This window comes from Protopterus annectens, chromosome 16.part0, assembly GCF_019279795.1.
Source record: "Protopterus annectens isolate FY-2018-M chromosome 16.part0, PAN1.0, whole genome shotgun sequence".
NCBI lineage: Eukaryota > Metazoa > Chordata > Ceratodontiformes > Protopteridae > Protopterus > Protopterus annectens.
This window is the reverse complement of record NC_056750.1, coordinates 376,176,804-376,193,656: the sequence shown is the minus strand read 5'-3', so window position 1 is coordinate 376,193,656 and position 16,853 is coordinate 376,176,804. Positions and strand designations below refer to the sequence as shown.

Genomic DNA, 16,853 nt, shown 5'->3' with positions numbered 1-16,853 from the left:
ATACAATAGAAAAATAAAAATAAAAACTGAAATATCTAATGTTGTCAGGCAATGGCATAAAATTACTGCCCTTCCTTTTAAAACTCTATTACATGAATTATCAGTAAAAATGAAAACCTAGCTTATATATATGTCTAAAATTGTGTAGAAATAAAAATATATAAAAATATACAGTGTAAATACAACAATATGAAATTTTTCCTATGTATATATGTCTGAGTAAATAAACATAAACAGTGTAAGAAAAGTATATGAAAATATAAATGTATGCATATTAGTGAAGCCATGTGTATGGCTCACTTGGTGATACAGCAGTAACAAATAAACACATAAACACATTGAACTGGAAAAGGAACAAATATGATCAAACATCTGGAATAAATTAATTGCATGTGTTAAATGGAACTCATAAACAGACACAAGTTACAAGAGATAAACAATATATGAAAAACATGGAACGAAAAAACTTGGTATGAAGCCTAGTATCTATAAAAATCTATAAAAATCTATAAAAATCTATACAAATACATGGTCATGTACTATCCAAATGTGTATATAAAACTGTCAATCTAACAAAAGCGTAGCAGGCTGAAACCTCCTGATAGGGTATACAAATTACATTATACTTTCTTGTACTGACATTATGAGTATGTCAAGGAGAAGCTGCTGATCCAAGTCTGTATATAGAATAAGAAATGTAATAATAAACAAGTGCAATCAAATAAATATATCTGTATACACTGCCACTAAAATCAGGCATGGTTCAAAGAAAATCAGACATGGTTGAGAGAATTACTTTGCACTGCGTCCTTTCAATGGAGCCCTTACACTAACATATTGATTAAGTCCTGGCTCATAATGTGCTTTGAGTTTGAAAATCCAAGAGAGTTCCACTAGCTCTAAATCATTGAAATTGTCTCCTTCTCTAGAATTAGGTGGGACTGTCTGTAGGATTCTAAATACAAATGAATGTGTTGGATTATTAGCAATGTGTTTAGCCAAAGCACTTTTGGTATCACACTTCCTGATATCTAAAGCATGTTCCAGTATCCTCTCCCTCAAGGTCCTAGTAGTCATTCCTACATAGAATACTGTACAACTCTGACATGTGGCTAAATATATAAGGTTCTTGCTTGCACATGTACCTTTGTGATGGGGTTCAAACCTGTAGTTCAACACTGGATGTTCAAACTCCTGGACTGTAGTAATCAATGTACATGCACTACACTTGTTACAAGGAAAAGTACCTGACTTCACATCCTTGTTAATGCTTATATTCTTATTAATATTATTAGACTCTATACATAGGAGTCTACTGAGATTCTTACTGTTACGAAATGTGTATGAAGGTGTGGAGCCCACTATCATTGCTAACTGTTGATCAGTCAAGAGGATATGCCAATTGCTTAGAATAATATCTTTAATGTGATGGATGTCACTGGTATATCTGAGATTGATTCTGACTCTGGAATTGTCAAAGGACTTCTTGCCACGAAAACCAAACGTTCTTATGTGATTGCCAACTAAAGCAGTCTCTTCATTGAATAGAACCTGATTCTTGACCTTCCTAATCTTTTCTTTGTCATAGCCTCTGTCCAAAAACATTGCTCTAAAAACTGCTCTGTTTATTGAGTTCAACACTGTTGTGACATAGCCTCTTTATCCTGGTGAATTGGCTCTTCATTATGCTATCAAATACATATCTGGGATGCATACTACTAAACTGGAGTAGGGTGTTCCTCCAACATTCCTTTCTGAAAATGGTTGTCTCAATCTTATGATTCATGTTCTTATATAATCTCACATCTAGAAAATCTATACTCTGTAGGTCATGACATATCGTGAAACTCAGAAAGTCAGTGGTAGATTCTAACTGTTCTATAAAGACTAGAAGCTCAGATATGCTCCCATGCCAAAATAAAAGAACATCATCAACAAAGCGTTTATAGAGGCTAATTTTCTTGAAACTATCATGTGTGAACAAATGTTTCTGCTCCCAATACAGCATGACTATATTCGCGTAAGTGTTGGCGCAGGGGGTGCCCATGGCTACCCCCCACTGTTGCAAATACAGTTGGTCTCTAAACTTAAAAACATTGTTGGTTAAAACAAGTTCCATGATAGCACATAATAATCCCTCTTCACTAGAGTTGAACTTCTGACTCTTATTTATAATGTCCCTCAGAGCTTCTAAGCCAAAACTATTGGGTATTGCAGTGAACAGGTTCTTTACATCCAGGGTCACAAAGAGTAAACCCTCCATGTTTGTATGGTGATATTCACTTAAGCAATCTAGCAACTCATAAGTATCTTTTAAGATTGATGTAGTCTCACTGACTAGCGGTCTCAGTTTCTTCTCTATAAAGACAGATAATGTCTCAGTAACCCAACCTTGTCCCACAACTATGGGTCTCATAGGTGGTGGGTGTATGCCTTTGTGTATTTTCGGCAAGCCTTTAATGTATGGTATCCGAGGTTTCTCTATAAAAAAGTACTGGTATAGATCATAATCTATTTGTCTGCACATTAAATACTCATAGAGCTCTTGGTGTACTACATAAACAATTCTGGTAAGTTCTAAATGACTGATGGGTTTGTATGTAGTGATCTCCTTCAGTAAGGTGAGCATTGCATCTTGATATGCTTCGGTGTCTAGTAAAACAATAGCTCCCCCCTTATCTGCTGATTTTATTACCAAATCACTATTCCGTTTTAAAGAATAAATCCTATCCCATTCAGTGGTATGTGTATTGGAAAACAATGCACTATGTTTAAAATCATAGTAGTACTTGTATAAATCATCTTCACAGACCTTTAAAAAACATTCAGCTACAGGATTTAAAGCTGGCGTGAAAGTACTCTTTTTCTTAAAACAAGACACAATGGTGTTATCGGAGGCTTCATCTGAAACTCTCTTACTGTTAAAAAGTAGTTTCAGAGAAACATTACGTAGAAACAGTCTCAAGTCTTTCAAGACTTCTGAAATGTTGCTGATCTGAGCAGGAATGTAATTCATACCTCTATTTAATAGCTCAATGTCCATAGGTGTTAAACAGTACCTTGATAAATTGACCACTAAGTTGCTCCGTTCCTTCCTCGACCTCTCCGGCTCTGTTGTTCTCCCGACAGCTTCCTCTTGAATCTGTCTCTGCTGTCTGACCTCCCCTCGCTCCTTGTGCGTTCTGTACAGGTAGGGGTAAAACGCTCGATGTGGGTCTGTGCTATCTTCGGTTTAGCTCCAGTGTTGTTTGAAATAGATCGTGGTAAAGCTAGTTGGTTTGGCGGTGGTGTGCTTTCAGAATCCACTGTGGGAGTGCCTGACGCTCTTTCTGATGACGTCATCATCCCCAAAGCTGCAGGCAGATCATTTAAAGCAGTACTGTCATTCAGGCTTGTCATAGGAGCAAATGCTTCATTATGAGAGATATCTGCAGTATTGTTAGCTACAAACTCAGTCTCCCTGTTGTTCCTAACTCTTGGCCATACAAAGACTTGACTATTTGTGAAATCGAAATAGTCTCTTTGGAGTTTCCGCATTTTAATTTGTTGTAACCTCTCACCATACGCACAGGTTTGGTTTAACAGGGATTCTATCGTTGTGTATACATCGCCTTTAAATTTATCATGTAAAGTATTGTATAGAACTTCAGCCTTAGTACTCAGTTCTTTCTCTAGAGGAGAGAAATAATCCAGCAATAATTTTATATAATTGTAGCTAAGTTCTAGGTTCAACTGCTGCCACCTCTTCAATAGATCTGGATGGCTGTCGCCATAGGTGGGCATGCAGAGAACTCTCATCCCTCTCGGCACTATTTTAAAGTGCAAACATGCTTCTAAGTGTCTTCTCTGCCAAGTAAACCTTTGTAGCTTATACAACATGTTCTCTAACTCCTTCATACTCACATTGAACTCACGTAGGTTGTCAGTATTAGTAACATTGACATTGGAATCTGTGACAAAAAGTTCCATGGCAAGGAAAGGATTATCTCGTGTATCCAACACTGTTTCCCATTTCCTCCTGTGATCCGTTTTCTCCGGTACAAAATCAAGTTCTATCGAAGAATTATCCATCGTGTGGCTTTAGTGACTCAAAGCAAAGAAATATAAATCTGAAACACACAGTCACTGTAGCCCAAAGGTCTTCTCCAGAAATAAATGAAGTCAAAGTGAGGATACAAACTGGAAGTCGACCACCACAATAAATGGATAAAAAGTATTTATTGTGAACAGATAAGCGCTTTCACGTGTACCAAGACACGCTTCTTCAGATCCTTACAACAAACATCTTCTAAAACCAAGTATATATGCACATTTCTAAAGTGATCAATTAGCTTAACTAATCTAAACCTAACCATGTGATTAAAATCATTTAATTAAACAAACCAAGCACTGGCAAGTACTGTTGCTCATGTTGCAGAGTAGATGGAATAAATAAATAAATAAATGCAGAACCAACAAAGCTCAAACAGTTAAATGATGAACAAAACTCCTTAGTTGAAACAAAGGTAATTAATCATAAAACTATGTGTCCTAAGAACTCTTATTCAACCAGTCCTAATGACTGAAATAAATATATGTTTTAAAACTCTATGTCCTATATATCCTAAGAGTATATGATGAATGTGCAAAGCCGCTGAGGTAGAATACAATAGAAAAATAAATATTATGTAATACTAGGATATTGTTGCACTATTCTATGTACAAGCTAGCTGCTCTAAGCACAATACCACATTGTACAACAGATTTCAGATCTAATCCTAACTTTATAGATACAATTGAATATATATTGGCAAAGCTGTGTTTTCCAACTCCAACTGGCTAGACTGTTTTTTTCCTCAACTACACACAGTTGACCCTCATTTACCAGGTCTATCAGACCTGCCTTAGCCTCTCCCAGGCTCAACCTGACCCATGCTGCAGCTGGTGAGGATACTGAGGGCAGTGGTGTAGCATCATAACACTAGAGCCCTCCCAGCCCATGGCAGCCTTAGAAGCTCTACTACTGCTGTCTACAGTAGGTGCATGCATGCTTTTGCACAAGAGCAATGTCCCAAGTGGTACAGCCCTTGCAGCTTGCTGCTCACCAGACTCTTAATGTTGCTATTGCAGAGAATCTAGGCAGTCTCCTTCCCCCAGGCTGTGCAAGTTGGCACCAGCCACTCATTTCCAACATCTTCTATCTGGTCTTTTCTGTGCTTCTATTAAAACAGTGGTCATCTGGGGAGCAGTAAAGACTTTATCCCTCTGCAACATGGTGCTAGAAAATTAGCCAGACTCCTTGAGCATACTACCAGTGAAATATGTTTTTTATATAACTTAGATTTAGTTAAATTGAAAGTGATCAGGAAACTGGTGTGTGTGGTCTCTGGTTATATCCACAGGGGTAGCAGAACTACTATGCCAAGAAGAAAACTGTGGGGGGTTGGAGGATTTTCATAGCCATCTGTGGGAAGTGAGTAAGTGTGTGTGTGTGTGTGTGTGTGTGTGTGTGTGTGTGTGTGTGTGTGTGTGTGTGTGTGTGTGTTTGTGTGCGCGCGTGTGTGTGCATATGAAAATAATAACTTGGTTGCAAAACAGTTTTCCTTGGTATGTAGCACTGGAAGAGACTGTGATTCACCGAGACAGTGTTTTGAAAGGGGTCTGGGGGATCTAGGACAAAATCTCAGCTCTGTAATTGATATACAAGCAGTTCTAATGTGGGTGTGTGTGGGTGTGCATGTTGGAGGTCTATGCTTGGTGCACTAGTATATATTCACTTTACAGCCCTGGAGCCAGGATGCATTTAGTGAATTGGTTATTAAATTAGACCTGTATGCACTTTCCTTTTATTTTTATCCTGTTGAATACCAGTGGTTTGACTTGAGAAATTACCCCTCTGGTAGCCATAAGACATATCTGTAACAGTGAAGCAAATCTAAAGATGATTGCTTCTGTCCCTGACATACCTACGATGCACACTGGTTGACAATGACGGGATTCAAACCTCCAACAGTGCCAATCATTCATCACATTTTGATGGCAGTCATGGCATCCATTACAATACTGTGGGAACTGATGTTACATCCTTAAATGTTTGGTAATGGTTACATGTAGAATCACAATACCACAAGAAGAGTAGCTCTTTTATCACTTCCTTAAATGTTTGGTAATGGTTCCATGTAGAATCACAATACCACGAGAAGAGTCGTTCTTTTATCACTTCCTTAAATGTTTGGTAATCATTCCATGTAGAATCACAATACCATGAGAAGATTCACTCGTTTATCTTTAAAGATTAATGGATAAAGGAAAAAATCATAAAAATAAGCAATGCCATCTTTCCTGGGAGTCTTCCGTTTAAGTTTTATTTATTTTTTTCAAAACATACATAAAATTATGCATTTAGCAAAACTTTTAACAGAATGCATTTAGAAAATGCTCTTTGTAATAAATTGTAAAATAAAACACAGTTGTGTAAAAACATTCCATAACAGTAGATGTCTCACTGAACACTGCAGCAGTATTCCAAACTGATGGACTATCTGACCAAATATAACCTGAGCATTCTGCCAGGGTCCAAAGCCATAACCTTCTAGAAAGCCGTACGTCTGATGAATGATCTGAGCCCAAAGGTGTAAGGGTACATAAATGGATGTATGAGTGTGAAAACGTCAGACGTTCCGAAGGCCAGGAGACCTGGAGACACCATAGTATAAATGAAAGTTGAAGGTTAGATAAGAAAAGAGAAGGCAGGGAAAGGCTGCCAATCGGCCCAAGAGAAGAAGGGCAAAACTTGATTAAATACACATAAGAGGGATGGATTGGTGAGAAGGAATATAGGTAAACCTTAAACCAGCCCTTCCAAGAATGAAAGGAAAACAGTCTGGAGTGACATTTTGAATTAGGGAACCTGGAGAAAGTTATTAAGAAGGACAAATCCAGAACAGGTCCCAATTCTCCTTCTTTTCTTGATACTAGAAAAAGTCTGGCATAAAATTCCTTGCCTATGTTCTGTTGTGGAACAGATTCAACTGTACCTTGGTTGAACAGAGCTTGTAAGACAGGTGGTAGGAGGTTTACCTGATTGGAATGTGGAGGAGGAATGCCTTTGAAAGGTGTAATTTCCTCCGACTCTACCCTGTAACCCTGTTGAATAATGGAAAGGACCCATTTGTCTGATGTTATGAGCTGTCAGTTTGAAATGGATAAGATTAGTCTTCATGATAGAGGAAAGGTTGAAGTGAAGGGGGCAGGAAAAGGCAGAAAAAAGGCAGACTGATTTACCTGGATAGAGAGACCTCCCAGACTTATAATCCCTGACTGGTTTACCTTGAAACCTCTTTTTAAGCATTTTGTTGCCCGGGTGCCTAGCTTCCTTATGAAAGAAGGAAATACACATTGTAGTAGTTTCTCTGATACCCGGGGACAGAAGTAAGGAAAATTTGTCTTCAATCTTTCATAATCTTGCCTTTTTGTTGTAAGGTTTTAAAGAGGCTGGCTGCTTTCGATTCAAATAATAAATCCCTGTTCAGAGGAGAATCTAGTAACTTACCTTTAATGCTGTCAGGGAAGGACTGACAGCAGAGTGCAGAGCCTTGTGTAAATTCTAATTAGAGACATAGTAGCAGCTGCTTTAGAAGAGGCTTCCATTACAACATAAGTGCACTTTATGCAATGTCTAGCAACCTATGAAGCTTGAGTCACCATAAACTTGGCCTGCTGCTTAATGCCAGGAACTTCCAGAGAAAACAGAGTTTTATTCAAATTTGCCAGAATAGACAGTAGATATTTTGTCATTTGAGTCTGATAATTCAAAGCTCTGAAGGCCAGAATGTAAGAGGTGTACACCTTTTTCTCCAGATCTATCTATTGCCCTGCTATCTTTGCCTGAGGAAAGGACATTAGCAGCAATAATATATTGGCAGACTTGTTTGTCAAAACAGAAAAAGCAGAGAGATCTACCAAAGAATTCTAGTACAGGAACTTTAGATGTTCAGATGTGTTATAAAATCTATCACGTCTTTTAGGTGATGGGGGTTGAGAATCAGGAGAAGAGGAAGTAAACACAAAGGTATTCAGAAAAGCCTCCAGGAGAGGAGGGACAGGGGAGATGCAGGGGTGCCTACCTCAAGCAAGCTATAATATATTTTTTGTACATCAGAATTCCCAATCAAAGTGTTTCACTGTGTTAGAGTGTTAGATATGGTTTCCCAAAGGTGGAATCAGTAGCCATAATGGCCTCCAAGGGGTCTCTGTAGTGAGATCTGGAGAAAGTGAAGCATACAGTGGGTTCCAAAATTTCAGGGGTTATGCCAGAGTCTAACTGGGAAATCAAAGGATCAAGCCTAGACCTCTTGAGTTTCTTCTTTGGAATGTGCGGGTCATCAAGAGTGCAAGGATCTGCCATTTTTAGCTTGGGCAGGGCACTTAAGGTGCTGGGTCTCCAAATAACTATTAAGGAAGGATAAACATGTACATAGGATTTTTGAAACAAACAACTGACAGATACTATAATTATTATAATCATGGTCTGAATGTAGGTAAAAGAGACAGCAGGAGTGGAGATCCTTGTAGGGAATCTGCCTACTGCAATTGCACTTTCCCTCTTAGCTGACATCTAATAGTACTGAAACAGCAAAACATTTAAGAAAAAACAAGGAAGGTTCCCCAGCAAGGCACTTATCTGAACCAGTGAAGGCACAAGATACCAATCACCACTTGCAGAGCACACTGATGGGTGCGAGACCTGCATTTAGAATTACAGCGTGATAGTGAGGTGTTTTCTCATATATACATCCATTTGTATCCCCTTACACCCACTTCCTTAGATTGTACATTGGACATATGGGTTCATGGAAAGTTTTGGCTTTAGTATACCAGCCAGACATCCAGGTTACTTGGTGACATAACCCAACAGTTTGGAATACTGCAACAGTGACCTACGGAAGGACATCATCCTCGGCTTAGTAAGGATCGGGGCTGTGCTGTTTCCCAATCCTGCACCCCTTAACTTACAGCTGAGGAGAAAAGGAAAAAAAAAGTTGATTCACAAACTACTATACCTCCTCTACAGATGAGCAAGATATGTTCTCTTTGATTACTCAAACTGTTCTCCTCAACTTCCTGAGCTGGAGAGAGAGAGAAAAAAAAAAGACCATTCCACAATCTACATTATAGCTCTCAACTTGATCACTCAGGAATTAGGGACAAACAATAAGACATATAAAACTTTCTGACATTGTTAACTGACTAATGCTTTATCAGAAAATTAACACTTTTACAAGGGACAGTGCAAAAAGACAAGGCAAACTCAGGGATGTTCTGCAAAAATCAGAAATAGCTCAGAGAAATGGAGTAAGGTCCATTTTCCTTAATTCCTCGAGCTGCGCTCTTCACCTTCAAGGTCTTTAAACTGTAGCAAGCTGCTTGCAAAAATGCTAATGTACACTGTAGCAAGTGGCTTGCTACTGTTACAATATCACCCATTAAATGCTTCAGCTATAAATATCAACTACAGTATTGCCGTTCATAATTTCTGAATGCTAGTACTTGTAATTAGCCCCATCAGCAACTGCTGATCATGCCCCCTAAAACTTTTCATGTGGGGGGGGCTGCCCCCTTTGCATCAACCTGGCTACACTTTTGGAAAGGGTAGGGTGGAATGCATCAATTACATTAAAACAAAGAGAAAAGGGGTTTTACTAGCTTCTATTAACATCAGTGAGGGGTGGCTGTATTGATACGGCTGTAGTTCGGTAGTAATAAAAGGGTATATTTTATTAGGGTTAGCCAAAACATAACTACTGTGTCCTTGAGCTCTGTTCATTTAAATATTACCAGAAATAACTGCAGGGGGCTTTATGAAGGGTACCTGACAAACCCCAGCCTGTGACAAAGACAATGGTTGGGACACCTTAAGGAACCTGTAAGGGGCAGTGACTTTGAATAGGATAACCATTGGACCACACCTGAGACAGATGCCTGCACTATAACAACTGAGGCAGAGATGTTGATAAGATACTTGAGGGACCTCACCCATGGCAGCAATTTGGGCCAAAGAACCTAATGACCACTGCCTGGGTCATGTATTTGAATCAGAGTAGCTGAGGGACCCAGTCTGGGTATGAATGTGAGTTGAGACTCACAGAATTGAGTCAGGACACTCTAGGGGATCCCAGCTGACTTTACATACCATTACAATCACAAATGTATCACTTGAGATGAGACAGTCTTCATGGAAAAACAGTCAGTTGAAGTGGATACCAGCTAATTGACCTCATAGATGAAAGGCAGACTCACACATTATACAGGTTTACCAACAGTAATAGGACTTTCCAGGCTGAGTTTAGCTCTGAAGTAAGATGTGTTGTTTTATTCTGGACTAGGACCAAGTATACTAGAATAATCTTCTGGATTTAGGTTAGGCTCAGTAACCCCAGGAATAACATCTACAAAGGGACTTCATTTAGAACATTTCAGGTCTACAACCAGTCTTACAGCATTTTAGGTAACTGTTCTAAGCTATAAAAGATTTAAACACATCACTTTTTTTTCTACCATGTTACAGCACGTTAGCACATTTACAGTAATCATTTTTTAAAATGAAATAATTAAAAGCTACAAAAACAGAGCTCATACTAGATCAGAAATACAGTAAGAGGGGCTATTCCTGTGCACAAACAGTGTCAGCAGTAACAGAACCATCTATGCTGGTGAGTGAGTGAGTGAGTGAGTGAGTGAGTGAGTGAGTGAGTGAGTGAGTGAGTGAGTGAGTGAGTGAGTGAGTGAGTGAGTGAGTGAGTGAAGTTACTGATAGCCACAGGTACTCTGTGGGAAACAGCAGAATTCCTGGGGATGAGATATGACTTTTGGGTACATGTTAACTTGGGGGAAAAAAATCTCATCTTATAGACAAGAAACAGAGATAGCAATAAACAGCAGGTTCTTCACTGTACTATTACAACAAAGTAGTAACAGAGAAACTAAGAAAAGCTGACAGATGTGACAGCTATAATATACAGCTCCAGATGTATTCACCATAATTGTAAAGTTCCATAACACTCTTCTTTATCAGGTCATTTTTCTACTATCCATTTCACCCCTCCACCACACCTGTTACGCAGAACAGCTTTACCTAAAATGGCTTTGCTGATGCACTTAAAATGCAAGCTACAATGTCAAGGGTTTGTGTTTATGCAATGTCCCTACCTTTACTACAGGATTTGCTACAGAAAAAGACTAATAACAAGTTCATAGGTAGTTACAAGGCTATGGGCCCAAGAGCCATTTTAAGCCCAGCCAACCTTAGCCCAAACTTACCAAAATATTGCTGCCATGTGTCAGTAACCCAAGGAATATTACAGTTATGGTATCGGCATGTACATATCAAGCCTTCACAGACTGCCCCTGTTCATTTGGGACACAGGTACCAAACCAGGGGTAAATTTGTAATTTCCTGTCTGCTGGTCTGAGTTAAGTTTGAATATGGTTAGGTAGCCTGTTCCAGAGAAGAGATAATCCTTCAGACACATACCTGTCCCTCCTACATGTCCTGCTTATGTCACAGATGAGGTTTAGGTCTTAAAATGTGTATTTTTGAGGGTATTTGTTTTCTGGATGTGTAAGAAATCCATCAGTGTGGGATTTATTTATTTTATTTATTTATATTTGTTTACTAGTGTAGCTCACTGATCTCAGTGGATAGCCCCGATGAATAAGATCACAAAAGAAATAGATAAAACATATGTACAGATACAAGGACATCCTATAAAACAGGAATCTTAAAGGTAATACTCAGAAGTTTGCATAACGTGTGGTAAATGGCACAACCTACACTGACCAGGGTGACAACGTCACCCCACCCACTACTCCCCTCCCCACATTTGTGAAATCCATTCTAGCTTATCCTTTCAACTATAAACAGGGAGCAGGTTCTAGAAGCAGTAGCAAAGGCCAAAAACACTTCTTCAATGGGCAATGGCAATATCTCTGGTTGCCTACTAAATAGCCTAAAACATGACCTAGTAGGACCACTTGAGGTACTTTTCACTATAGCTTCAAAACAGGTTATGTGCTAGGTGAATGGAGGGCTGCAACTTCATCCCTCTTCATAACGGTGAACTATCAGTTGATCCCCGGGAACTACAGACCCATCAGTCTGACAAGACTAATATGCAAAGCAATGGAAAGAATTATAATGGAAATGATCAACAAGGACATTGGGAACCTACAGACACTAGTGTGGCTTTGTTAAGGGAAGGTCTTGCCTATTTAACCTTGTAAATTTCTTTGAGAGGGTCACCATGCTCATGGATAAGGGGAAAATGGTGCATATTTCCTACCTTGACCTGCTCAAGGCTTCTGATACAATACACCATTCAGGTATTGTTGACAAGCTCTCAGAACTTGGCATAATTCATTGGATTGCCAGCGGGCTCACAGACAGGACCCAAGAAGTCAGGATTAGTGAGATCGCCTCTACCAAGAGACAGGTCACCAGTAATGGACCCCAGGGCTCTGTGTTGGGCTCGCTCCTGTCTGACATCTATTTCTCGGATGTCAAGGTTAATGTCAAAAGCCTCTGATTCACCAAGTTTGCAGATGACTGTAAACTGGAAGCTATCATAGATTCTCACATAATACCAACATCCCACAGGAGGGTCTAACACAAACAAATGACTGGTATGAAAGCCACGGAATAAAACTCAGTGCACAGAAATGCATTATACTGCCGATGGGAAAGCATCAATCCAAGCTAATTAATTCATTGATAAAACACCCCTAAGAGTTGACTCACTAGTTTGGGATCTAGGAACATATGTAGACAGTAATCTGGCATTCGACCAGCACATAGCCAAGATAGTAAGAAAATCATTCTAAGTCACACAACTTACAAGCAAGGGTATGACATCCAGCTGCAAGGAAGTAATCGTACTACTCTGCTCAGTTCTTATCAGACCAATCTTTGAGTATAATAACCCCTTTGGCATGTACCTAACTAGGCACTTGCAACAGTTAGAAAACCCTCATAGGTTTCTTACCAGCAGAATCCAGGGTATAAATACTCTGTCCTACTCAGATTGCCTTAAGGCCCTGTCTCTGTACTCAGTCTCTTAAAGGTTACTGAGAGGCAATCTATGCCTAGCATATACTGCATCCTCAGATCCAGCACTGCTGGATCTCTTGCACATCTGCAAAATAAACATCACCAGAAATACTAGATACAATGATCAGACCTTTGTCTGCAACATCAATAGAACCTGCGTAGGGGACCAATATGTGTCTCAAAGGATCCCTGTGCAATGGAATAAGATCTCCATCTGTGTGAAGCAAAGTTTATCCCTGACCCTGTTCAAAAAAAACCTTGATCATTTGATGGGAATTCGCAAATTCACTCCCGGGCTGGTCCAATGTCTCTGATAGACAGAGGTCGTCAGTAAGTAAATTAATGTCTGACTAATATAACCCCCCCCACACACACACACACACACACACACACACACACACACACACACACATAACCCTTTGCTACCTCTTTATTAACATGCCAAATCATATAGGCATCCAAGGAATTCTGAGACAAAACTGGGTTGGATAGCATGGCTAGGTTTGTAAAGACCCTGTGGTCGGCAGCCTAGTATGAACCAATGAACCTATACACATATTTACAGATGCAAAAATATATTAGAGCATTTTATTCAAGAAGCGGTTTCAAAGTCAAAACAATGATGGAAAAATGAAATTATGTTTAGCAGAGCTTTCTGGATAAGATGCAGCCATAATGACTGAGATGGCTTATGCTACAGGGATAGTTGCATATGATTATACAGAGAGGTATGAAGATGTTAGAAAAGGCAAGTGAGAACAGCTGCAAGAAAGGATACCATGGGGAGAAGAAAAGATAAATGGAGAGCGAGGCATGCAAAGGGAAGAGGAGTAGAAAGGAAACAAGTCTGAGAGATGCAAATTGAAGAGGGAGGTAGAATGAATGAGAGGCAGTAAATAAGGGAATGACAGGATGAGATAAGGAAGGATGAAATAGGGATAAATGAGTGAGAGAGAGCTGCAGGGTTCATGTAACATGCCTTCTGTGAATGTAGCTGGCCTTTGTTTGGGTGAAGAGGTGTTCCTTAAGCTGTTGTCTAAAGTTCAAGTACATTTGGATGTCGCTGATTAAGAATGGAATGGAGTGTCACAGTTTAGGTACTAGGATGGAGAATACATGGTCAGTGCAATGAATTGTTTTTGGAGTTAGTAGGGTGGGTTGAGATTGGAAGATACCCCTGAGATTATATGTGTGGGGTTGGTGAAAAGTTTATGAGTGAGAGGGGAAGACGTCTTTGGAGAAAGGGCTTTGTGAGTTAGTGATACTAGTAGGAGTCTGGCTGTCATATGTACTGGGAGCCTTTTAGCTTTGGTGAGAGTTAAACAACAGTTTTCACTAATAGGGGAGTTAGTAAAGAACTGGCAGATTTTATTGGAGATGGTTTTCAAGGTGATGGCATTTTACTTTGAAGCTGCAGCTATTATGGGTAGTCCATATTTAAGTTGCCTTGAAGGCTTTGAAAAGACTGACACATATGTAGTAGGCCGACACAGGGTAGGGTTTAGAGATAGTCTGCATAGGATCTGTTGTTTACTCCCAGTACTCTTTTTGTGAGGCACCACTGTGGTCTCTCAAGTTGTTTCAAGTGCCAGGTCAGGTACATGCCTAAGGGTGTGTTGTACTCAATGACAGGTCTAATGAGAACTGAGCACAGTAGAACAATATCCTCCCTGGACCTGGGTCCCTTGCCGTTACTTAAAAGTTGTGCAATGTGGAATAATTTTCACATTCCAGTAGTAGACACATTGTGGCCAAAGGTCAGGTTACTGTCAATATGTGTTTCCAGATCCTTGACCAGTGGTACAACCTTTGGGGGTGTACTATCAAGGTGGTAATTTCTATGGGTGGCCATCTTTCCAAAGGCTATTATTGTGCAATTTTTGCATTGAGCTTTTGTCCATTGCTCTGGCACCAGTTGTTTATCTGTGTCAGTCCCTCTTGAAGGGTATGCATGTCTTTAGGAGATTAAATGACCATGCCTATTTTGCAGTTATCTGCAAACTTGGTCGGCCACTTACCCTTGATGTTTGATTTGACTTCAGATTATCTGTAGTTTCCATGAAAGCTGGCAAACCTTTGTGCTTTATACATGATTATTCTATCCAGGCTCTACAGTACACTGTACACATGATTATTCTATCCAGGCTCTACAGTACACTGTATACATGATTATTCTATCCAGGCTCTACAGTACACTGTATACATGATTATTCTATCCAGGCTCTACAGTACACTGTACACATGATTATTCTATCCAGGCTCTACAGTACACTGTACACATGATTATTCTATCCAGGCTCTACAGTACACCAGGCTCTACAGTACACTGTACACATGATTATTCTATCCAGGCTCTACAGTACACTGTACACATGATTATTCTATCCAGGCTCTACAGTACACTGTACACATGATTATTCTATCCAGGCTCTACAGTACACTGTACACATGATTATTCTATCCAGGCTCTACAGTACACTGTACACATGATTATTCTATCCAGGCTCTACAGTACACTGTACACATGATTATTCTATCCAGGCTCTACAGTACACTGTACACATGATTATTCTATCCAGGCTCTACAGTACACTGTATACATGATTATTCTATCCAGGCTCTACAGTACACTGTACACATGATTATTCTATCCAGAATTTACAGTACAAGAACTCATGAAAAACAGCAGAGAAAACTTCAGTTGTACTGTATGCTTCCAGCATGTGGAGACAGACCTCCCCATAATGGGCAGCTATAGCAAGGCTTAGAAGAGCCTTTGCAGAGGTGGGGGGATGCCCGACTAGAGGAAAGTTAGGCCATTGCTCAGAACCAGCAAGCTGTTCCACACCCTATCACTTGGCTGTCACCATGGAGTGGATCAACTGATGTGGGATTTCAGGTAGGAACAAATTAGCTGTAGGGCTCTCACCAAGCACAGGGATGCCTGTTTCCCATTGCCAGAGAACAAATTGGCCTCCTGGCTATAGGAGAAGACGTCAACAAGCTCAGTCATACATGGGGCAGATTAAAAAAAAAAACAATTACTGAACTTAACCAAAAAGTGGGGGCACAATTAGGGGACTTCAGAAAACCAATGGAAGCTCTTCCATAAAAAGGAATATGGAGCTTGGGGTTATTAAGCACATAGCTATTGTTTGTGGGAAACATATTGACGGGGGAATGAAGTCTAGATCCTTGCTTAGCATGGGGAACTTAGTCTCAAACCTTCAGACAACACTAACAACTTTCCTGAAGACACAGCGTATCATAGTAAAATGCCAACTTTACCTTTAACCCAAGATTCATTCCTAGTAAGAAGGGCACAAACTTCTTTGTTGTACCCACCTTAGATCACACAAAGAGGACAATACAGAGATGGACATTATGTGCTCACCTGAAGACAGACTGAATGACAAAAGATAAAAACTACTCAAAGAAAAACAGACTTTGAAAAGGAGTCACTTCATAACTGCTGCAAGTGGCGAAACTGATAATATACTGCACTTTCATTTCAAGATAATCTCCTTTTTAAACTCTTCTTTTAATTTCATCTCTTCAAGATCATAAGCACTTGCCAAGTGATGATATTAATTGATGTATTGATGGCATTTGGGTAGGAAACCAGCAACAGTATGTAACTCTATGTCTGAAGGAATTGTGAAAGCCCACAGTGAATCATTCCCGGTCAGTAATGCTCAGCTTTTGTACACGTTAAGCCTATCTAACAGATCTTCTCTTTTGTAAGCTTACAATGTTAGCACCCCCAGCA

General features: G+C 39.7%; 1 protein-coding gene across 1 annotated transcript in view; it reads right to left on the bottom strand.

Moving 5' to 3' along the window:
- The window catches only part of ABCA2 (ATP binding cassette subfamily A member 2), a gene marked incomplete in the record, with an annotated part of 2,505,641 nt that overhangs the window by 311,160 nt on the left and 2,177,628 nt on the right, over positions 1-16,853 (bottom strand).